Source organism: Takifugu rubripes, chromosome 13, assembly GCF_901000725.2.
Source record: "Takifugu rubripes chromosome 13, fTakRub1.2, whole genome shotgun sequence".
Lineage (NCBI taxonomy): Eukaryota > Metazoa > Chordata > Actinopteri > Tetraodontiformes > Tetraodontidae > Takifugu > Takifugu rubripes.
In genome coordinates this window covers 19,403,014-19,426,319 of record NC_042297.1, presented here as the reverse complement: position 1 = coordinate 19,426,319, position 23,306 = coordinate 19,403,014, and the positions used below count along the sequence as shown (strand labels likewise).

General features: G+C 45.7%; 1 protein-coding gene across 2 annotated transcripts in view; it reads left to right on the top strand.

Moving 5' to 3' along the window:
- Positions 1-19,321: 19,321 nt before the first annotated feature.
- Positions 19,322-23,306, top strand: part of zfhx3b (zinc finger homeobox 3b) — a 170,162-nt gene continuing 166,177 nt past the window's right edge. Inside the window, exon 1 of one of the 2 annotated variants that reach the window (XM_029846549.1) lies at positions 19,322-19,352. The gene's annotated coding sequence lies outside the window, so the exon portion shown is untranslated. Of the gene's footprint in view, positions 19,353-19,627; positions 19,884-23,306 lie in introns of those variants that run through there. The other variant, XM_029846548.1, reaches the window with a different exon arrangement.

The following is a 23,306-nucleotide window of genomic DNA, read 5'->3' as shown; positions in this document are numbered from 1 at the left end:
TGCTCATCCATCACCTTTTCCCCCGACATAAATGAGGCTTCGGCCATGAAAGCTCTCTTTCTTTACGTTTTCCCTCGGACCGGCTCAACTTTCAGGTTCCTGTCGAACAGCAGCTATAACTCAGAGAGGTGGAAGAGGTGTTTCCTCTTAATGTCACATCCATTTGGACTTGATGAGATATTTTCTTTCCGAAGGGTCAGCACAAGAATTTGCGGGCGCTGCTCGGCGAGCTCGCAGAAGGCGAGATTTGAGCAGCACATGCTATCCTTCCTGAAACCTGAAGCGCTCGCTGTTCACGCACACCTGCCACGTGTGTTTAAACTGTCAGCGCCCATGGTGTTGGGTTGTGTTGTGAGGGGGCTTAAACACGGAAGCAGTCCACTTACGAGACTGGTGACCCATTTACAAGTTGTTTTAAACTGAATTTACACATGCACGTCCACCAGTCCCAAAGGTTAATGGCTGACAAATTAACCCCTGCAGCATTATCTTACAAATTGCCGGCAACATGTGATAACCTATAATCAATATTCCCAATTAGGTGTCAGACAGGGGCCACTGGCCGTGACCTGTCTCTCATGAAGAGACTTTCTGAGGAAACAGGATCTCCTGCACCCGTGTCCACGGGATCCTCCTGATGTCATTACAGACACCTGGGACCACCTCTCATCTCCTCACTCCGTCCGTGCCGCCCAACCCTTGACTCTTTTTGTTTCAGCTCCATCTCCACCCTCATTTTGCCATATTCCTAATTTTATTTCACTTAAAGCGGTCGGGCCCCCTTTCAGATCATTTGGCTCAGTTTTCCCAGTTTATTAAAAGAGATCAAGTTTTCAGATGGGATGATGCGAGCTTACATGACGGCTTTATTGGATCCCTCAGAAAATCTCTTTATTCATCCTGGAGATTTTCTTATACTTTTTAATTAATGCTTAAATAGTTGCCACAGAGATGAAAACATCCGGCCTTCGGGATCCTGCGGGTTAACTTTAGCAAATATTTCCTATGGATCAGCTGATAATTGATTTAATAAGCAAATGTTAATAAAAACATTGATTTATCAGACGTCGTAAAGCAACGTTTTGTAACAGCTTATTTAATATTCTAGAAAAGTTTGGATCCTTAATTCCACTCCCGCAAAACCACCAATGTTTTATATTTGAAAGAAAAGATCGATCCGTAATTAGGTTAATTTCTTGTAGTTATTGTTTCCGATTCATTTAATTTACCCGATTAAACCTGAAAGATCCGATTTATAAATAATAAAAAGGAATAAATCTGTTGTGTTTAAACAATAATGCATTTTTTAAAGGCCAAAATTAATCCGAAAAGGCCTTTTTTATCACATGCATCTGCACCAAATGAGCCTCCGGAAGAAAAAAGATCCGAAAAGGCAACTAAACGGCCTCCACCTTTTCCTAAATCCATTCTTTAAATCGCTGTTTAATTGCTTTAATTGTGACGGTGTGTAAATTTCGGGTTCAATGATTAATATAAGTTAAATTAAAAATAACTTAATTCCAAGAGCGCAACCAAAGTCAATAATAATAATAATAATAATAATAATAATAATAATAATAATAATAATACTAATAATAATAATGATGGCAGACCTTGAACTTCTTCGGTTGGTTGGTGTTACGGGAGGGGGGTCGGGACATGTGTCCCATGTGCCCCCCAGGCTTCAGGGTTTCAACGGGACAAGATCTCCTTTTCCCAGACCTCAATCTAATTTCACTCGAAACATTTTTTCGTTGGACTTCTGTAGCTGTGTATCTGTGTCTTTGAGTTCATTCTGATTTGTTTAAAGAGCCTGGATGTCTGACAGCAGCGCAGCGAGCTGAAACAGCAGAGACCCTCCGAATTAGCAGGGTTAGTTAGTGTTAGTGTCTGCAAAAACTTTAATTCTATATAATAAAATCAGCCGCAGCGGCCTCATGTAAATAATCCTCTCGACGAAGTTCGGGCCTGTATTGCACCTTCATACACACTGTCCTGCCCTCCAGACAGACAGACAGACAGAGAGCAGAGGAAGAGAGAGAGGGGGGAGGGAGAGAGGGCTTACTGTAAGCTGTATAAATAGAAACTAGGTAATTTATTATTTCTCTATACGTCTGTAATGGCGACTCCTCTGATTCTTTTACTCCTGCGACTATTTTGTTTCACTAATGTTAATTGATTAATGACGAGACATTCTCGCGAGTAGATCCCTTTACATCCTGCATTGATGTTCCTCGTTGCTATTTTCGCCGCGCATCAATTTTGGCCGTGCACGTGAGTGCGTCGCCCTCCGCGAGGTGCGTCGGTTCCTGCAGCTCACGCTGATGCCACGCTTGAAATCTCTTTGGTCTCCGAATGACTGAAGGTAACTGTTAGTAACGAGGACTAAATAAACACCGCCAAATCCTGCTTCTGTGCAGAGGAGGAAGAGGACGACGAGCAGGAGGCTGTGGTGGATGGGGGATAAATAAAAGATGATCAGGGTTGGAACTTTAAAGCAAACTTGGGCAGATAAAATGCCTGATTGTAGAAAGAGAAGAAAATAAAAAAAAAATGGACGCCTAAATGAAAACCAACGTCACAGAAAGGTGGTTTGCAAAGAGCAAAGAGAGATGTTGCTCTGACCTCAGCTGCTTTCTGCTGTGCGCAAATACAACCAAATAACCTCTGAATCGGACACAAAATTCATTAACTGCAGCTCTTATTCATCATCCTTTATTGCGTAAGGAAACAGCAGAATAATAATCTAAAACAACGTGAAATACGAATGAAAAGCTCTGGTGCCTTGTTGCTGCCACGCGTGGGTCCAATTGTTATGTTCCTGCAAACAAGTGTCCTATTAGAATATAATGAATATTAAATAGACAGAATAAACTTGTCAGCTTCAATTGGATCATTTGCCAAATTCCTCAACAGTTGCCCCGCGAGGCAATTAATACAAGCTATTACCCCGCGATAATGCCTAATTAGCCCCGATTAGCTCAGAAGAGGAGGGGGCGGCGGCGCTAATTGAAAAATCCTCCAGAAAAGAAGCTTGCGGAGCCTTTTGTAGAGGCGGGCGTCTTGTGAGCAGCTCTCGGTGGTGCACGCCATTCACATTCAAATGAGAGTGACAAACTTTGGCACAGAAACAAACGCGCAGCCGCCTCCCGGCCTTCCTCCTCTTCCTCCTCCTCCTCCTCCTCCTCCTCAAAAAGCTTCTTTTTTGTTAACCTGACGCGTGTTTAGAGGAGCATGTGGTTAATTCTGCAGGAGACCAAACACAACCCTGAATACAAACATATAATAACACGGTGCTGCGTGATTTTTCACCCTCTTTATTTCTTTTTTTTTTTTTTATTCTCATATTAAAACGCCCCCAAAACATGAATGCGCACAGCCGGAGCGCACACGCGTGCCAACAAAAGCCCGTGTGTGAGAGAGAGTAAGAGAGAGAGCGTGTGTGTGTGTGAAGAATGGACTTTAAATGCATTTCAGCTACAGTATGGAGCACAGCTCTGCACCTGTCTCCATCTCGCTGGAGATTTGCGCCCCTCCTGCTGCCGGCATTGTGTGCGTGTGTGTGTGAGTGTATGTCCGCCCCCCTGCTTGCATACACGCGCGCGCGTGTGCCCGGCCATGCATGTCATATTCTGGCCGAGACATATACACAGGCGGACGACGCCTTTCCTGCGGCATTTGTCTCTTTCTTGTGCGTTACAGCGAATATGTGACCCAAATAACCGTTTTATTGTCTGTTCCTCCTCTCGTACTTCTCATAAGAACCATCCTAAATTTTGCACGTTTTGTTCCCCCCTCCCTCTCGCCCCATTCCCCGTCCCGTCCCTACATCATCTGCGCGGTGTTGGCTTCTTTGATGGGCGTAATATTAACATGATAAGGAGATGTCAATGAAAAGCTCTCTACCTGACTGAGCAGATGGCTCTATGATGCCGGCTCTAATGTAATATTAATGCATGCGGGGCTTGTTTCTTATCAGGAAAGATCTCTTCAAAATTGTCCTCCACAGGGACCCACTTAGAGTGCAGCACACATAATAGAAATGATCACTCTTTTTTAGCCTGCATCTGAAAGATATCACTCCACTTTATATAATACGTGAGGAGAAATTGGGAAGCCTAGTTAATTCTGACCTATAGCACCCATTTTTACGAGAATATATTCCATTTGTATTAATTCTGACTTCTATAAATCAGAAATTCATGAAGGACAAGGTAGGAGATGGTAATGCTAATAACGCAAGGCTAATATATTAATAGGTCTACACATAGTTAAAGATGGGGAAAAAGATCAAATAAAGATAATTATTCTAGTCAATCTTGGCTTTACATGTTTTTAGATTTATTTGGTTGATTTTTGGACACTTTTTAGTCATGTATCATTGGAAATTAAGATTTTAAATGTCCTAATGATTTTTGACTGTTTAAATAAACCTGTCTGGCTGCCGGAGGTATTGATTATGGGATGCAGAGGTGTGAGTAAATGGAGTGCTGATACGTCTGAGCCGGACGCTGAGCTGTGAACACAGAGGACTCGGCCATAATGAGGCATAATGCTGCCTGAGCCGGGGCCTTCTGCAAAAAAAACCCAAATTACGCCTCAAACCGAGTGAACATCCTCCAGGGAGGGGTGTGTGTGTGTGTGGGGGGGTACAAGGTCAAGTCCATAACCTCTGACCCTGGAGAGTCTGGGTCTGGAGAGGGGGCTGAAGATGGCTGCTGCCACTGATGATGCTGCTTGTTGTCCGCCGTCCTCGGCCCTGCTCCTCGCTGCTTGATTTTAGCCGACCCTCCATCTATTATTTAGTAGACTTATTAAAAGTTATTTCAGAGCCATTGGGTCCTGCCAGATGACCTGAGCACGGGGCGGGGGGGGGGGGGGGGGGGGGGGGGGGGGGGGGGGCTCCTGAGTGGCCAGACAGACTGGAAAATCTAAATGGACACAGTGAAACAGCTAAAACACACAAGCTGAAAACAAACAGAAAACACTGTCTGCATTATTGAGAGCTGCGTTGGCTGCAGGGGAGAGGGAAAAGCTCCTCAATATTTCACCAACGTCCTCTCAAATATGGATGAATTTTTAATTAAAGCCAACTTTTGCAGGGTTTTATACAAGTAAAAAAATAAAAATAAAGGGCACGTTTGCTGGTCAAAAATCAAACCTCTACCTAATGAAGAAGTGCTGCCTTATTCATTCGAATAAACGAAGCCTCGGTTGCTATAAAAAACACATTTGATTTTTTTTAATCCACTTTGAATATCCTTATTATCTACTCTCACTTTAAATGCATATGGTGCCTCTGAGAGCCTCTGACCTTTGACTTGACACAGGTTCGCCTCAGTCTGCGCCCAACTTTGCATATTCATACCTTTGTTGGGGAAGCGTGACTTAACCTTTTGTGCGTTAATGTGACGCGCGCATGCACCTCCCAGCTGTGTCCAGAGAGGGCGGGTCTGTCCTGGGAGGGGAGGGGGCAGAGCGTCGGATAGAGCCGGAGCCGGTCGAGGAGGAAAGGTCAGGGGAGGCAGGAGACGGACGGGGCCGGCCGACTGCTGACGCTCTGAACCTAACAGATGGTGAAGGTTAGGTGACGTCCCCTCGCCTGGCCTTTCCTCAGTAATTGAGGATAATTTGAGCACCAAAGAGAGCAGGCCTGTCCACTGTCAGGCCCAGAGAGCACAGATGAGGTTAATATGAGAATGATTTTGCATTACGGCCGGCTTTGGGAGGCTGGCCGCTACCCTAATCCTGGCCCGAGGCGGTGGGAATGAAGAAGTGTCACCCTAGGTCCAGGCGCCACGCCATGCACATGAATACATCTCAAACCCCTGGCCTTGTGCCCCCCCCATTAACCAGTACTCTGCCAGGACTGATTACACACCCACTCAGGAGCCAGGCAGGCTTTGGGGGCATTTAGGGAGGCTTGGGAGTGATCTGACATCACCCTTTATCCCAGAAGAACAAAAGAGGTGCAGGAAGAGGATTTCCATATGGATTTCTCACCTCTCCTCAAAGCATCCGTCCATCCGCCCGGGTTTGCTGCTTAGGCTGAGAAAAAAAAAAGTGCTTTTTGGAGGAGCTTTGTCATCAATTTAATTTGGTTTATTTTCTGCACCATTCTTGGGAGGACCGCTGCCTGGTCCTCCCTACTGTACACCCCGTTTAATCCCAACTGTGGGACGGACCGGGAGCAGAAAGTTGCTTCTTTGGTGTGATGAAGTCATTTGCAAGTATTGATCTGATCGTCACACCCAGCGTGTTAACCTGGAGGGCCTTGGAGGGAGTTTCTGAGGCGCCCCAGGGACCCTCTCATCATCAGCTGCAACATGATACAGCAGAGAGATGTGACTGCAAATGTTAACTCTGGCCCGTGTAAAGGCAGCAAAGCACAGCTCCTGAATGTCTGTTACACGCAGCCGGGAAAAAATCTAAGTATTGAATAAAGAAAAATAGCATATGGATGTAAGCAATAAAATTAACATTGTGACAAATTATAGCTACTGTACAGAACAATAGCTGGAATATTAGGTCTGAGTCAGGCCTGTTTAAAAAATAGAAGGAAAATGGATTCTTACCTGATGAAAGTGGTAAATACATCAGTGTGTGTGTGTGAGTGGCCGCTGTGCCGGGTGGCCTGTGGGCTCCCTCAGGTGTAGTCCAGATGAAGGGGTCTTTATCGCGGCGTCCCTGCTGCTGCGCCCTCTGCTAGTCTGTCTTGTTCCCCGAGAGAAGCGCGCTTAAAGCCAGCTCTGCCGCCTGTGACCTCCTCTGCTGGCCTGTTTGAGGAGGAGAGCGACCCACCCAGCCCTCTTCCCTCCGACGCTCCTCAGGACTCACATCCCTGCCAACGTGTCGGCAAACAAACCCTCAACCTTTATCAGCGAAATCAAGAATTCAGGATTTTTATTGAATAATAGTAGCATCATAGTCACACACACACGCACACACACACACACACACATGCAAGCATGCATGCACACACACACACTGCTGAGTGGGGATTGGTCAGTTGTCGGGTCAGTTGTTTTCGAAGGAAAAATGGGAATGGGGATTTTGGACTGCTTTCTTTCTGCAGCATGGAGACCATTTTTATTTTGCACACACACACACACACACACACACACACACACACACACACACACACACACTGCGATGCCGCCGATATTTCAGTAAATCTTAGGGCACGTTTTGTTTTCCAGGCAGTTGAAATTTCATTTATTTGTTCTCTCACCATGGGTGTGTTTTCTTTAACGTCTTTCATTTTTGGCAGCGATGCTCTCGTGCATATGTTTCCCATTTCACGTGTGTAAGTTGAAGACCTGGGAAGAACCAGCAGTGCAGCAGGGTTTCTGTGTTATTGTCTTCTCATTATCATTTATTGTTCTGCGATAGAAAAAAAGAAAAAAAAAACCCACTCTGCACTCCTTTGACCTCCGAGATCACAGCAGAAAGTGCGTCTTTGAAAAAGTAAAACAAAAAAATCCACTTTTAAATAAGATCAATTGTAAACAAACCCAGGGCAACCCTTTGAAAGGCCCCGTCAAGAGATTTACCTTGCCCTGTGGCAAATAATATTTCTTGAACTGGGTTTAAATTTCAAGTGTCTTGGGTTTATAAAAACCTGGAACAAAAGAAAGTCGGTCTCTGAACAGCAAATATTATCAGCTGGCTGGGCAAGATGTCAAGACTTCCTTTTTGTTGTCTCAAATACGGGGCAAGATCCAGTGTCTGGCAAATCCCAGAATAAACCTCCGAATGCATCCCGATTTACTTGAATTTAATAAGATCACAATAGAAGCTTATCTGGCTGTTGGAGTTTCACAGGTATCATTCATTATTTTTTTAAATGTGCTTTTAAATGTAGACCTCTGTTTATCAAAAAAAAATATATAAGCACTTAATTTTTTCAGCTCAACTCCGGAAACATTTATTACTGACATTTATTATGACTGCTAATAATAACTATGCTTTTTAGCAGCATTATTTAATCATAATGACAATTTTTGTCTTTGTGAAAACATTGTTAGAAAAGCCCAAAAAGGAGCCGTTTCTTTGATCAGCCTGATATGGAGTCATGATGAAAGCATATGGGATTTTGTTATAGAGGGCCGCTGTGACATCCATTACTCCTTAATATCCTGCAATCTTTCCACTCTCCTCTCTCCTTTTGGTGCTCATATGTAACATCCTACCTCAGCGTTTAGGCTCCCAGTTCTTCATCTCCCTGCTGTGACACATTTTGTCTTTTGTTTGTTTGTTTTATTAAAAAAAAGAGGTGGAAACAGACACGAGAGAGCACATCGGGGAGGAATGGCTAAGTAATCAGAAAGCCAGGCTGCCTCTGCATCTTGGAGTCACTTTTCTTTTAATTGGATGCAGCTTTTATGTGAACTTCAGCAGTTGGGCGGAGGGAGGAAGCGTACTCCGATTGTAATTTGGGGTCTCTTTGTAGGGAGCCCTTGTCAGATCTAAACAAACATGGGGCAGTTCGCCGATCAAGCAACCTTCCCCTGCATACCCAGCCAGAGAGCCTCATCCATGTTTCACACCGCTTAAAGAAAGGGATATGGTGTGTGTGTGGAGTGGGGGGGGGGGGGGGGTAACAGAAGCGAAAGAAAAGCCATGGTCCTGCTGTCATCATTTTATTTTGATTTTTTTCCCCATTCCATTCTTTAATCCCTCTGATGAAGCCAGTACAGGCAGGAGCATGCTCTCACAGACAGCAATTTTACTGCACCATATGTGCCTCACACATGGGATGGCAGGGAGGAGAGGGGGCTGCAGGGAGCGCAGCCGGGAGAGAGGCGAGGGGAAGAAAATGAAATCCAGAATGGGCAAGGAGTCAGGGCACGCTGGAGCCGTGTAATGTTCTGTCTGAGCGAAAGTGCCTGTCGGGCATTAACCAGTAACACGAAAGGCGTCACCGGTGTCGCACGCTCCCCGAAATATCGGCGCCTAACGCAGGTAAAGGAACGAGCCAGGTACTCACACAAAAGGAGCCAGGTATCTCCACAAAATGGTGGTGAGCTGCGGGCTGCCTGGCCCCTCCCTGCACACGAGGATGTGGCGCTGACACGCTGATCATGTGATTAGAGCGGATGGAAAATAGATGCTGCTGTGGCTGCCACCAGCCTCTGCTTCATCTGCCAGCCTTTGTAGGTTATGGACGAGCCTCGTTCCAGGGCGGAGGGATGGAGAACCGGAGGGACCACCGACATCTATTCAGAAACGCACAAATATGATAATCAGACGCATTTGATCATGTTTGTTCGGAATATGATACATCTGGCTTTTAAAAACCACATCTTAGAGGGGAAAAAGACGCATGTCAGTATCAGAGAGACAAAAGCAGGAGAGGGAATGGGTGGAGGCTAAAATAATTCAATCTGAGTCGGAGACCTTGGCAACTGACATGCACACTCTGCTTCATGCATGATCTGCCTGCTCTCTTTTCTTTTTTTTTCCACACTTAATGCTGACCAAGCGGTTTGCCTTTTGAATCACACACTTACTTCTTATATGCATAATACACTCATCTCATCACAGGAGCTGTTTAGTCCCCTGCTGAAAAGTGTGCGCTGCCTCCGTCTCTCTGGGAAACAGGGTGGAGGAGGCTCGGGAGGGTGAAGGTCACAGTTAAGCTGTGATTGGCTGGCGTGTAATCAAGACGATGGTGAGCAGGTTCCAGGTTTGGGTGAAATGCCGTGACATCATAGTGACTGTTGCACAGGAATCTTTCATTTATTTATTTTTAAAGCAGGGTGATTTCACCCCATAACTGCACAGGCTAATATTACTGATTTAATTCATCAAAATTACCCCACTTATATTTGAGGAAAAAGGCTGTTTAAGAGCATTTATTTAAAAAAAAGACAACAACCACCCAGCATTGCTCACAGCAACGCATAAGCATCGCATAAGCAACACAGCACTGACTCCGGGTCGTACCGTGGTTCCACAGAGACGTTTGAAATGTATTTTAAATGGCAGTAACGAGGCCTGCTGAGTGATTGATGCCACCGGCGTTCTGTACATACCTATGCAGGCGTGGGCCCAGCAGGTGTAGATCAGCAGCACATTAGACAGGCAGGGTGGCACACACGCACACGGCGACGTCTGCGAGGAGACACGCGCATCAGCTGTCCCTCAGCAGCAGCAGCACTGGAGCACGTAGCTCCAGGAAGTGCGGGCAGAGTTTCGCCTCAGAGGATCTATAGAAAGCTCTTCATTTGCTGCAGGAACAACTGAGACATCCCAGTTTATTGATCCAACTATTGATAATGCCTGACGGTTCCTTTCCCACATATTGTTAAGCTGCCAAGGGGAGTGAGAGTATTGCGCAATCCTGCTGTCATTGGAGCAGAGTGTGTGTGTGTGTGTGTGTGTGTGTGTGTGTGTGTGTGTGTGTGTGTGTGTGTGTGTGTGTGTGTCTAAAGTCATATTTAAATGACGTTCAGCCTTTTAGCATCAGGAAAAGCCGACAGCTTTTTCGCCATCTTATTGTACACAAACATAAACATATATGTTCTCTGGGTCAACGACTGGTCCAACGGCTGCGTCCAGTCAGCACTTGGACTTGACTTCGAGCCATTTCCCAGGCTGCGAGGGGCTGCGAGGGGCTCCGAGGGGACAGCTTTGTGTGACGCACGGAGAGCAGATGTTCCTTTGCATTCGCCTTGGCCATTTTTTGGAGCCTGTCTGTGTCCAGGAATGACCTCTGACCTTTAGATTGATTGTTATGCTTCTGCAGTCCTGCTAAAATAAAGAGAAATATATTTTATAGATGTGTATGTATATAAATATACATATGTATATAAATGTGTATGTATATAAATATACATACACACACACACACATATATATAGAGAGACATTTCACATCTGAGGAGATGTTTAAAATAAATCTTTAGAATTAAAATTTTACTTTCTGAAATAGAACATTAACCAACGCTAAATCCAATTTTTGCAGCCGATTTAAAATTTCTACACATATATTCATATATCTCATTTTCTACAGAAATATTCATTCAAATTTGTTGTTCTCCATGCAAACTAACAGCTGATGTATGGAGAGACCCCAACCTACAGCCTCTTGCTGTTTTGTGAGAACTCATAATGGAGTAAACCAACGAGTCCCCACTGAACTGGAAGTATATTGTACGTTTCTTAAATAGCCAGCCCATAAATTCACAGTAGCACCCTCTCTCTCTCTCTCGCTCTCTCTCTCTCTCTCTCTCTCTCTCTCTGAATCGGGGGTCTTCTCCTCCTCGCTTGCACAGGTGCTGAGATGTTGTGAAGCCGCTCCCCACTGACCACCTTCAGGCCCCGGGGCTCTCTGTGGGGAATGAGCTACTCGCTGACCACTTCCATAAAATTCAATCATCGCTATCATTTGCAATTCTTGTAACTATGTTCAGACTTTATAATGTGACAACCTCTGTCAAAATTTAGAATATTGGAAAGGAAGTTTAACTGAAAATCTCCTCCAATGGAGCGTTTGCAGGGTGTGGGGGGGTGTCTACAGTAATACTGTTACTGACAGGTGTGTGGAAGCAGGTTCAGAATATTGATTCCCTCTCAATCAAAAAAGTTAACTTTCCTCCAGCTCATCAAACTAAACTGTAAAAAAAAAATAAAAAAAGAAAAGTTGAAATTGATGCTGTCATTGTGGCGTCACAGTCACGTGGCGGCTATTCAACAAGTCTGATGCTTTGCCAATATTGCATTATCCCGATTTCTGAAATTGTTTTGCTCCCGTTTAAAGCTGTCTTCTGTCTCCGTGGTGGACTTCTATGGAACCAGATAATTCCCAAAGATAGAGGCCTGTTCTGTGAGGGTCCTTATTAGCTGTAATGTGCCTGTCTGGTAATCAACGACTGATGGCAGCACCAGAAGAAGAAAGAACGCCAGATGCCTGAATTACGTCTCAGTGTTGCTGCCTTTTACAGTCACCTTCATTCATATTGATCGGAATTTGATAATAATGACTATTAGTTTTGTACACTTTGGGTGTATTAATGGAAAACAGAAAAAAAAAGAGCTGAAGAAAACAAATTATTGTGAGGGTGGATTGTGTTGCGCATCAGGACGTGTCAGCGGGTCAGAAAGTGAGAGGCCTTTTATGTGAGCGTCAATATTTGTTTTCCAGCGGCTTGTGAATCGCGTGTTTATTTGAATTTTATTCTAAGCTGTGAGCAGAGACGCACTCCTCTGTTCACAGAAGTCGATAAGTTACTTGTAAGTAACACAGTGACTCTTTAGGCCTATTGACACACTGCTGACAATGGCCGGCGGACCTGTCGATTCCTCTCTGCAGTCTCACGGCCGGACGGAGGTCATTATCAACAATCGGGGCCACAGTGGGGACCTCAGGGACCCCATCAGTGGCACGACAGGCAGGAAAGGTCAGGTCAGACCTGAGTCCTCTCAGCCACCGTCCCGTCTCCTGTCGTCCCTGGCTCGATGACTCTGCTTCGGTCTCATCCGCTGTCTTTCTTTCTGTTGAGAATTGTCTTTATCTTGTTGTTATGTGTTTCACCATATGTTCCTGTCTTCCCTTAGAAGTTAGGCAAGGTAGACTAAATGTAATTAAGAACAGAGACATTTGCAGGATTGTTGTTTGATCTACTGTTATCTCAGGAGCCAGTCAGGCAGGGGGTGTCAAACACTCATTGTAAACAGGACATCAGGGGGGTTGATGATGATCACATTTGCATGAAGAATGGGATCTGGCCTGGGAAAACAATGGAAGAGAAGAACTCTACCAACACCAAAGGGACTGGAGGAAGAGGACGGGGACATCTCAGCGGGGGATTGCATGGACATTGTGAATTTGCATGTGTGTGACTATAAAGGACTGGGCCAAGGGATAGTTAGCTTGTCAGACTTCGTGCCCTGACAATTAACTTTGTTGTTGCTAGGGTTATGAACTGGCCCGGAGCTCTGTAATATTTGTGTCTGGAATTGATTCTATTGTTAAATACATTTTGAAATTGGTACTTTACTTCTCGAAGTCTTCATTCAACGAACACGCGGATCGGCAGCTACATACAGGAGGTATCGCGATCCAACATTTCCTACTTTTAAAAAAAAATATTTTCCTTTTTTCTGGGCACGTTTTGAGTCAGTGCACTTCCTGTCATGTGTGCTAGCAGAGAATGCCTCCGAGCCCTGCCCCTGGGCCCTGTAGTTAACGCTGCTGGGGAGGAATCACCATTCAGCCGCAGTGTTTCTGTCTCATTCTGCAGCAGATAAATCCTCAGGAAAAGGCTCATTTAAAAGTCTGGTATAGTTAGCCGAATTAATATGAGACGTTCTACACAGTCTGAGGAAATATAATTTATACATAATTGATGGGCGGCATGATTGCCGGAGTTTACTGTCATTTTTCTGTGGTGAGACAAAGTCTTTCCTCGGGCTGTTTAGCCTAATGGACTTGAGGGATATTTAATTCAGGGATGTCCGTGAACAGAAATGGAGCTGCAGACCTCTCACTCTCTGGAACACGAACGGCTCCCACCCCTGAAATGATTCTCATTCGGCATGCAAACCCTTGGTCCGAGCCTGTCTAATTGCCTGTCATTTTGAGAAACTCTATCAACTTATTTAAATTTGTTGTGCCGCACGTAGCAGCTGGAGGTGCTCGTGAGGACGGAGCTATTCCATTTCATATCCTGCTTGATGTGAAATTCAAAGCGACTAAAAACTGATTATCCATGAAACATTATTATCTGTAAATTCTGATTTCAAATTCTTAGTGAAGATGTTTCCAGACGTCTTTTTGGGGTCAATTTTCTGACCTCAAAGTGTCTCCAAATCTGATGCGTTCTCTGGGATGTGGGATTCCAAAGAGGGAGAAATAATATATGGATGAGTATAAAGACAAACAGAGTGGATCCATCAGCAAAACCATCGTAATTAATGTGTTTCATTGACAGAACAGGATGGGCTGGCTTTCAGTCCATTTGGGAACTGTTCCCACTGTCATGATGCTGCAGAGGGGCTTCAGGCCTGGCAGCCGGGGGCTCTGAACATAAAAATGAAAATCTTTAGGCATTTAACAAAAGAATTCTTTGAAATTTCTTTGAGTCCCAGATTTGGTGGCAAAGAACCGGGCAGAGGGAGCTTGAGTGCAGTTCCAGGTGATGGAGAAGAGGATTTTCATCAAGGAGGAGAGCATAGATCAGCTATTAGGTTTGTGTTGGTATTTGTTTGGACGTTGGGATCAGATGAAAGGCTCAGAGCCAGCTTGAGGACGACGTCCCGTTTGGAAGCGAGCTGCGTGCGGCGTGATCTGAATATGCAGAAGATGCTGGCTGCTTGGTTTTTCCGGCCCTGTGCTGGCTGTGATGTCGGATGGGAGGCTCTCTGCTGCACGGAGAGGCGGGTTTAAAGAGATAAGCGATCGTGTGGACAATCTTGGAAGTCTTCCCAGTCAACAGTCGAAAAGTCCAGCACGGCGCTGACTGCATAAGCAAAAAGAAACGGACTCGAAAACCTTTTCCACTTTCACACCTAAGTGCTTTCTGAGCAGCGCTCTGGTCGGGGCACTCGGCCGGCCTCTCGGTGGCTCCAAATGAGGATGGGCTAATAGCCATGCTTGGCAGCTGGCCCTTTCACAGCAGGACGGCCGGGACGGACCGACAGAACACGGCCCAAACCCTGGCCGCTGCTTCATTATCCCCCCGTAAGAAGCCACATCAGCGGACACCTCTGCCACGGCCCGCTGGGCCCGCTGCTGCACCGGCCACTCTCCCAAGACAAAAGGCAATGGACTCCAAAATGTGCCGTTTATCTTTTAGATGGAGCGATTCGGTGATTTAGCACGGACGGGCTCTGCCCTCCCTCCACCGGCATCCCCCAGCCCCCCCAGTGCACGTTTATATTCTTTAACCTGATGTTGTGAGAGAAATAAAGCTCTGAGAGTAGCTGGAATGTTCTGTGCATAACTGACTGAAATAGAGTGGGGTGGGTATTTTCCAGGACTGCAGCATTCTGAGGGGATTTCAGATGGTTCTGGGTGCTAGGATGTGTGTGTTTGGCTGGGGTGGGCCTTCCTTTTTTCTGCTGAAAGTTTTTTTTTAGAAGCTTGATTTCACTTTGGTAATTTTCTCATCACTCAGCCGCAGCCGCCACCTGTCTCCTCTCCTGCCTTTGTCTCCACAATAATAAGCACAGCCGGATCCAAAACGCGCTAAAGGAGATGACCGGGGCATACAGTATGGTGTTAAATTCACCAGAGACCGAAGACAACGGGGGGGGGAGGTAAAAAGATGAGAGAGGTGACCTTTTTTCTCTCTGGCTCGTGTCTAACCGTCAGCAGGCGGCCATGTTTGAGAGGGAAGCCATTTTCTTAGCCCGCTCATTACTGTGTTTTATATTCAGCTGTGCTGGGAGGCATTGGTCACTGTTCAGCCCTGCAGTCATGTCAGGCATTATTTGAAGGGTGAGCATTATGAGTGTGTGTGTGTGTGTGTGTGTGTAGGTGGGGGGGTGGGGATGCAAGTCGAACCAGGGGAGCTCAGGATTTAGACCTCTGGTGTTGGAGGCCGGAGCTCAGGTTCATCAGGGCAGAAATTGGGAGGCTCTTTAGGGAGCGACTGGCCACTGGGTGTCGGCACCAATGTTCTCGCTTCCTCCTGACATCAATTGAAGAGAAATGTTCCACCTTAAATGCAAAATGCCGTGTTGACTGTGTGTGTGCGTGTTTATCTGTGAGACAGAGGCGCCGTTCATCTGAGCATGTGCACGGGGTAGGGGGAGGTTTGCGTAGCAAACGTACAACCAAACTGCCAGAGGCACGCGCACGTGCATGTGCACACACACTCGGAGAACGGTTCCTCCTCGCTCTTGTCCTTCCTCCATCCCAGCCTCCTCCCTCTTTGCACCCCTTCGCTGGGACATCTGCTCCCCCAGCATAGTTACCATTGTGACGCTAACAGGGGTTCCAGCCAGCGGTAGTGTGAAATTAAACAGCCACCTCGTCCCTTGATGATAAGTGGCATCCTGCCCCGATGCTGCGGCTATCTTCTGTCACACAGCACAAGGTCAGGCTTTCAAGGGTGAATTAGAGTTCACAAATTTAAAATAGGGAGCGAGCGCCAGAGATGGTGAAAACTGTAGCCCTCTTTTGATGCTCCCCTTTTTATTCCAGACTGCCTGTGAATCACCTCTGCCCTGCACCCGTCGCACCATCCGGGCCTTGTTTCCATATTAGCGGACATCCTGAATCTTGCATGCCCCACTCCAATGTAACATTTATACATCTGATGCCCAGGTGAATATTCACTACATGATAATTGCATATTATTCAGAGAGCCACAATCAGACGGGTGCACTTCAGAAAAGAGGGAGACTCTTAGAAGTAATGAAAAGCCCCCTTTTTTTTCCATCCCGAGGAAAATGATCTTTTTGAAATTAATAGTTAATATTTCAGTATTTCTATATATTTTTAATTTGCCCTTTGCATTTTTTGCAAATATAATGTATCCTTCCACATTCATCCGCCCGTACAGGCTTGATGAGTGCTTTAAATGTGAATTAAAGCACTCCATTTTAAGAGGGAAATGAGTAATAATTTAGAGCTATTAATAATGCATAATAATGCTATTGAAGAAAATTGAAAGTTTAAAAACTGAGGAGATGAGAGGAGGAAACATTAACTCCGGGATTGTTTAGCGGTGTTTTATGGTCACCGTTGTGGAGGATGATGGGAAAAGAGCGCACGTGTATGCATGACCGCTCTGATGGGTTCGGGAAGATGAGAAGGTCACCTGGTGTGAAGATGGCAGCAAAAAGGTTGTTTCCCTTTTTTGGATTTTTAAAGCAGATTATAACTTTTTAAAATTTAAATAAAATGGGCGGGTGGTGTGATGAGCGTGCTGGTCTGCGCTGGCCACAGGACGGCTCGCTGATGGCGCCCACTGTTCTTCTGCCTCGCTTCAGATACTTCTTTCTTCTTCATTCACTTACTCAATTTGAGATTGTTAAGCAAAAGGAAATGAAATCACTTTGCCCCCTCGCCAAGGCTTTTAAAAATAATATTAGAAAGGCCCGTGATTATGATACTATTAAAATGATTGAGATGGACTCTTAATGCCTGTGGAGCCGTTTTCCACCTCTGCTTAAGCCCTAATGGTGGTGATGGAACGGCCAGGCTGGGCCTTGGGCCACCTTGTTCCCCCTAAAGCTGGTCTGGTGGAGGACGAGCAGCTGGCTCCACTGTGGGTGGGGGCAGACACCTGTAGACCAGAGTAAGACTTCTTCACCTCTGTTGTCGAGGCCCGAAACGTTCCGTGTTTATGACCTGCGTTTGAAGCTTTCTGGGGAACTGGCGGCGTTTCTGTGTGCAGACAATAAAAGCAGGTCTGAGTCAGGCTGGAGGGGCGTCGTGTGTGTTTCTGTTTGTGCGCCTCCTGCTGTGGGAGCCAAAGATGGCTGATAACGCTGACAGCGTCAGAGGCCCGCTCCGTCATGACTCCTGCCCCCATGGGTCCACTCTGCAGCAGCCCGCTGAGCAGCGCGCCGGCTCCAGCTCGCCCAGTCACCCCCAGCTTCCTCCGGGTCGGAACCCACGCTCCTGAGAGGACTTCCTGTCTTCTACCTGGAGTGTAAAATGGCCGTCATCAGACTCACTTTGAGACAAATTCCTGCAAAACTGCTTTATTTTTATCATAAGTTTGAATAACATTTGAATATTTTAAAAATATTTAACCCTAATATTTAACCCTGGGTTAATATTTATAAAATATTCAATAAAAAATTGAACATTTTAATAATAATGCAGATGTAGGGATAAATCAAGATTATTTATGTTTTTCTGCAGGGACTCCCAGAACATTGTTTGTGTGTGTGTGTGTGTGTGTGTGTGTGTGTGTGTGTGTGTGTGTGTGTGTGTGTGTGTGTGTGTTCTACTAAAATAGTTCACATTTATAGCAATTTTAAAATATTTTTGATGACAATTACTAAAACTGAGCCAAAGGACAAGAGGTTAAACTATTTTGTTTAAAATTTTTAATGTACTTAATATGTATAAATCATGAAATTAAATTTATACGTGTTGAACAGTCAGATGATTAATCAAAAATATTAAGAATTAGAATGTAAGTAAATAATTAATTTAAAGGCTTCATATTTTATATGTAAAATTTATAATGTAAAATAAATTAACTGTAATTTGCAGTGAGATGTTTGAGCAGCTGCCAGTTGATTACAAAATTAAGCACATTTCTAAATCTTACACATTTTGAAATGTGAGTTGCTGCAATGAGTTTAAGCAAATTCAGTTTTAAATAATGTAAAGTTTTCACATCTTTTATCTCCGCTAAAGTCAAAACGGGACGAGAAAAACCCTGAACGCAGCAATATTTCAGTTAATGTGGAGCAGGTCGTGTTTTCAGGTGAGCTAAAAATGTATTTCTGCTTTTATATTTTTTCATTGTCTTCCTCACACACACACACACACACACACACACACACACACACACACACACACACACACACACACACACACACGTTTTTCAATAAAAACCAGTGTGATTTGGGACAGCCTGGAGAAGCAGCAGTGATGTCATTAGGCAGCAGCCTGGCTGATCAGACAGCTGAAGTCACTGCATAAATAAATGCATTCAAATCTTATGCATTCTATTTTTTCCCCTCCTTTCAGATCCCTGCTACCCCAAATCCTGACCCCTTATCCATAACGTCACAATTGCTGCCTCCTCCTTACATGTACACACACACACGCACACACACACACACACTGGAAGAGAGAGAGAGAGAGCAAAAGAGCGAGAGAAGGAGAGGGAGAAAACACCCCTTCGCTGCTGCAGTGCTGATGTAGCCACCACCGGTGCTCCCTTCCCCCTTGTGTCCATCAGCATATCGGGGGGTTCTGGTGGTGGTGGTTTGGGGGGGGGGGATAATAAATGCAGCTTTGCAATAAATAATGCATTTCACTAATACACATCCAGGTGCAGTCAATCTTTGGCCATTTTTCCTGCACATCTCGAAGGGGAAAAAAACACCACTGAATCGGTGGAGGCTTCCCTCTCCTGCTGGAAGTGGCGACGGCTTTATTATAGGGTAAAAACAACGAGCACCAGAGCGACCGGCGGGGGGGGTGTGAGGCAGGGGAATGAGAGAGCGAGGGAGGGGGAATAGAGGAAGAAGAGGGGGCCAAGACAGAGGGAGAGAGTGGCAAGCATATTATAACTCATCCATGTGGATCACCTTAGTAGATTGGGAGCAATCCCTTGTTGAAATTGTCTTCAAAACACTTAGAAAGAAGGACGGAGCAGCCAGCCCACCTCAGTCTGACTGTGTGTTCTCACACTGCCTGCTATCCCAGCCAAGGTAGAGAGACCTCTGACACACTGCTTGCATGTGTGTGTGTGTGATTACTTCACTTCTGGTTGCGCGTGTGAGTAAGGGAGTGTGCTTGCGCGCGTGTGTATGTGTGTGTGTATGTGTGTGTGTGTGTGAGATCTTGCCTGAGCCAGCCAGCTGCTGAATGTGTACACATGTGATTGAGCAAGAAGAAGAAGTGGAGGAAGAGAGAGAGAAGATGAGCCTCGGCGCGTGTGTGTGCGTGCATGTGTGTGTGTGTGAGAGGAAGAGAGGGTATTATGCACCCTGGATGCTGCCTCGTGCTTTAAACAGCTGCCTACAAGCCCAGGTAGTGCACGCCGGCTTCTAAATAAGCAGCACATTCACCGTCCCCTTCAGGACAAGAGGCTAGGCTGCAGAGTGTGAAATCAGACTAATACAGTGGCATAGGGGCGTGCAGGAGCAGGAAGCAGCTCCTCCATGACTTTCTTAGTCTAGAGGTGTAGAGGACAAGAGCGGACGGCAAAAAGAAAGAGGGAGGAGAAAGAGGAGAGGAAGGTCAGTACACATCTCTTCTTTTTAAGAAGCATTTCTGCTCTGTTTTTTCCTGCTGTCAGCTGACAGCAGTTTGAGCTCAGTTTGTGTGGACTCAGGTTGAGGCTGTGGCTGCTTTGTTTTGCCGGAGAAAGTATTGATTCCGCCTAAGTTTGTGGGAAGTGTGCTCTTTTTGATCCTGCCAGGTGAGAGAACAGTGCATGTGGAGGGGCGAGCAGAGAGCGGCCCAACTCTTTACTCTGTGTGTGTGTGTGCGTGTGTGTGTGTGTGTGTGTGTGTGTGTGTGTGCGTGTTCGCGTGCGTTCGTGTGCGTGCATTTGCTGGGATGCTGCATTAGAAACAAGGGGCTGGCTGTACATTATAGGAGATGGGACAGACTCACGGTCAGACAACAGAAAAAAAAAATCGTCGTCCGATTTGATGTCGGTGAAACGTGGCTGCCGCTGACAGCCGCTGCTCCAACCCCCCAGGAGTCACTGTGTCATATGGCAACATAGTGGCCAATGAGAGGGTCAGAACACACAGGTGTGAAAGGAGCATGTGGCCAGAGAGTGTACACACACACACACGCACACACACACACACACACACGTCAGCAAGTCAACATCACAACTGTTTATCACTTAAGGTAACACTTAAGTGAAATTTAAACTTTTTTTACTCACTGGTTGCTTCACGACAGTAGCGCCATTTTGAATATTGGTGCATTTGGGTTAAATGAATGTAAGTAAATTAAAGGAGTTTATTTAAGGATGGAGGGAGCAGGTGTGGGATGACAGCAGGGGACATTTAAATGTGTTTAGCCACACACGTGCACAGGAGAAGTGGGAAAGCCAGGACTACCAAATTGCCAGCAATACTAAAGACATCAACACAAAAATTTCAGCCATCCATCACAACTGTCAGCTTGTTTCTGTGGCGACAGTGATTTATTCCTGGGCTGAAATCCATTTGGACTCTCTCTTTCACTCTCTCTCTCCCATCTCTCTCTCTCCTAAACACACACACACACACACACACACACACACACACACACACACACACACAAAATTACCTGCTCAATAATATACTTTAAATATCATGCACAGCGTTCCTCTCTGCTGATTTGTCCAATCACAGGGCTGATGTGGCCTCGGTGACAGGTGGTCAAATTACTAAAAATGTTCCCCGTTTTAAGGTTTGATTGGCTGATTGGGTCTGAGCGACGTAATTCCGAACTTAAAGAAGGAATGGACGATGTAAAGTGGTCAGGAGACACATTACACACTTAAATGCTTTATCAAATTACTAAATCAGCAGAATATTTCAAAAGCAAATAATAATGTTAGCATCCATTTTGCTATGGGTATTAAAAAGGATCCTACAAAGCACTAAATAGAAACATGCACTTCCAGATTAATATGAATAAAAAGGCATTTGTGTCTCCTCTGTAAACAATGTTCACGTGAGTCACGTGCGCTGTTGTTGTGAGGCCACGCAGGAAGTCGATATTCTTACAGGCAGGAATGACTATTTTTGACACAGGTATTAGCCCAACCGTCTTTAAGCTGGCGCTCCACCCGCCACACAGGCGAGATAAATGTGGAAATCTGAATGAAATCTGATATGTAGATTGAAACTGACAGTTTGCGCGCTTCCGTGTGCAGGGTGTGTTTGTGGGAGCCCACAAAGAGCAAAACAGATGCTACCCTGCTCCCCTTCTTCAGCCCTCTCTCATTTAATTTCCTCTCCTTTCTCCGCAGCAGCTTCTCTGGTATTTTTTTTTTTTTTTTATGTTCTGTGCCAGACGATAACTTGAATTCTGCACTGAGTAGGAAGATTTATAAGTCAACGCGCTGGCCCTGAGACGCCGCCCCTGCCAGTGAGCACAGATGGGTCCTTGAGCCCAGGCTTGAAGATGTGGCCCTCTGACTGCACCTACACATATAAGATCTTGTGATGTCGCCCTTGCTCTGCACCGCCGTCACTTGCGTGCGTCCTCGCAGCGGCTCGGGGATCCTCTCGCCACTGCCACGGCACGATTTTGAGTTTTTCCGTGGAGCACGGTCAGGAGCTGTCTGCTCTTAATATATTTGTCTGTCTGCACAGATATCTTAGATGTTGATCTGAGCTGGCCTGTGTTTATCTGGACTTGGGGAGAGCAGAGAAGGTTCTGCTGCGTGCTCCGCTTTGGTCTGCTTTGTGCGTTTCTGGAGGGGCGAGGCGAGCGCCGAGGCTGGTCAGAGAGTTCACCGGGGCTCCATAAAAGTCAATACTCGCTGCAAAACATGCCACAGAACGCCGAGAGACTACGAAACCCACCGTCTGATTAGGAATAAAACTGTTGCAGATGTGTTTCAGAGACAAATGAATTTGAAATTCCCTACAATAGCGTGACTTTAAGGCTGGAATTTTGGGGTCCGGGGCGGCGTTGGCGGCGCGCTGGGCCCGTGTGACTGAGGCGGCTCTCCTGCAGCGTGTTTGAACCCCAGCTGAGGTCGCGGCCCCGCCATGATAAGGTGCCAAATTTAGCTCTACTCTTAAAATCCTGGATTAATGCCCGCTTCAGGAGCTTAACATGGTCACCCATTCACACATGGATTGACGGGGCTACCTCGGCTGTCTATTATCTCCTTTGGAGTTTTACAAGCGCACCCTCCGGGGGGGTGGGGGGGGTGTATCGGGTGGGGGTCTGCGGGGGGGTGTCGCACCATCACATCGTGCGTCTCTCCATCCTTTGTCTTGGTGCGGCTAACCTGTGGCTTTATCCAAACAAAGAGTGTTTACATGTGCGCACACACACACACACACACACACCACACACACACACACAGAGTCTCTCTCACACACGCATATATATTCCCTCTCACTAGTATTTTATTATTACAGGTAATTAGCTCTGATTAAAGGGTTAATATCTACATATGAAAACACAATATATGTAAGTTTATTTGAAGACTAACAGGATTATTTTAACAGTCACTTGTTTTTTTTAAACTGAAGTAAATGAGCTTGTTCTTTTTGTTTTTTTCATATTTAAATCTGATCCAATTGTCAGTAAAATAAACGTTTGTACATAAACCTGCATTATAATGGTTTTCAGCTCATGTTTTTATCAGTCATTTAAAAAAAACAAAAAACAAAGGTGTGTTTTTACATCTGTGTTTGTCATGTGACACTTAACACTCGTTATATAAAATAATGATAATCCCAGAGACACAGCGAGGCTTCCTGGTGCACGTTGCAACGAATTCAGCAAGTTTGTGAGGCTTCCCACCTGCTCGCGTCTGCGTCCTCCGCTCCCTGACTTAAACAAAGCTTCCCATTGGCTGCCGCCTCTGACTGGCACCCTTTCCTGCCTCTCTCCCCTCTGTTGGTGTCGTTCAGCGGATGTGATTGGACGCAGCCCGCCGGTATTTACTGACAGCGGACGCTGAGACTGGAAAT